This window comes from Trichechus manatus, unplaced genomic scaffold (assembly GCF_000243295.1).
Source record: "Trichechus manatus latirostris isolate Lorelei unplaced genomic scaffold, TriManLat1.0 scaffold00096, whole genome shotgun sequence".
NCBI lineage: Eukaryota > Metazoa > Chordata > Mammalia > Sirenia > Trichechidae > Trichechus > Trichechus manatus.
The window spans coordinates 270,759-272,012 of record NW_004444032.1 but is presented as its reverse complement, the minus strand read 5'-3'; positions in this window follow the sequence as shown (position 1 = coordinate 272,012).

Below are 1,254 nucleotides of genomic sequence, written 5' to 3'. Positions count from 1 at the left end.
AATAAGCACAAGGCTAAAAAATTTTGATGTATGCTGAGCAAATAATCTGAGAAGCTGGACTACATGAAGAAGATCGGGGCATCAGGATTGGAGGAAGACTCATTAACAATCTGCTTTATGCAGATGACATAACTTTGCTTGCTGAAAGTGATGAGGACTTGAAGCACTTACTGATAAAGCTCAAAGACTACAGCCTTCAGTATAGATTATACCTCTTCATAAAGAAAACAAAAATCCTCACAACTGGACCAGTAAACAACATCGTGATAAATGGAGAAGATTGAAGTTGTCAAGGATTTCATTTTACTTTGGATCCACAATCAATGCCGGTGGAAGGAGCAGTCAAGAAATCAAACAACTTATTACACTGGGCAAATCTGCTGCAAAAGACCTCTTTAAAGTATTGAAAAGCAAAGATGTCACTTTGAGGATGAAGGTGTGCCTGACCCAAGCCATGATATTTTCAATTACCTCATATGCATGTGAAAGCTGGACAGTGAATAAGCAAGACCAAAGAAGAATTGATGGCTTTGAATTATGGTGTTGGTGAAGAATATTGAACATACCATGGACTGCCAGAAGAACCAATAAATCTGCCGTCGCTGGAGAAAGACATCGCGCTCGGTAAGGTGGAGGGTCAGTAAAAAAAAGGAAGACCCTCAACGAGCTGGATTTACACAGTGGCTACAGCAATGGGCTCAAACATAGCAAAGATTGTGAGGATGGCGCTGGACTGGGCAGTGCTTTGTTCTGTTGTATGTAGGGTTATTATGAGTCGGAACCTACTTGACGGCACCTAACAACAACAAAAAAATGGGGCTTAAAAGATCATTAAATTATCCGTTAGGTATTTTTGTTTGTTTCCAATAGGATTTGCTGTAGTTAAACTCAATGATGAACGTAAATGGAAATAAACAAAACAGAAGAGTTAAAATAAATTTTTTTTTTGTACGTTAGGTGAAGGTTTACAGAACAAAAAGTTTCTCATTAAACAGTCAGTGTACGTATTGTTTTATGACATTGGTTAACAACCCCATGACATGTCAACAGTCTCCCTTCTTGACCTTGGAGGACATTTTTTTTTTTTTCTTTTTTGGCGAAAATATATATAGCCAAAGATACACCATTTCAGAAATTTCTACATGTACAGTTTAGTGACATTGATTACATTCTTCCAGTTGTGCTGCTCTTCTTACTATCCTTTTCCAGATTATTCCATCACCATAATCTTCAACTCACTGCCCCCTAGGCTTC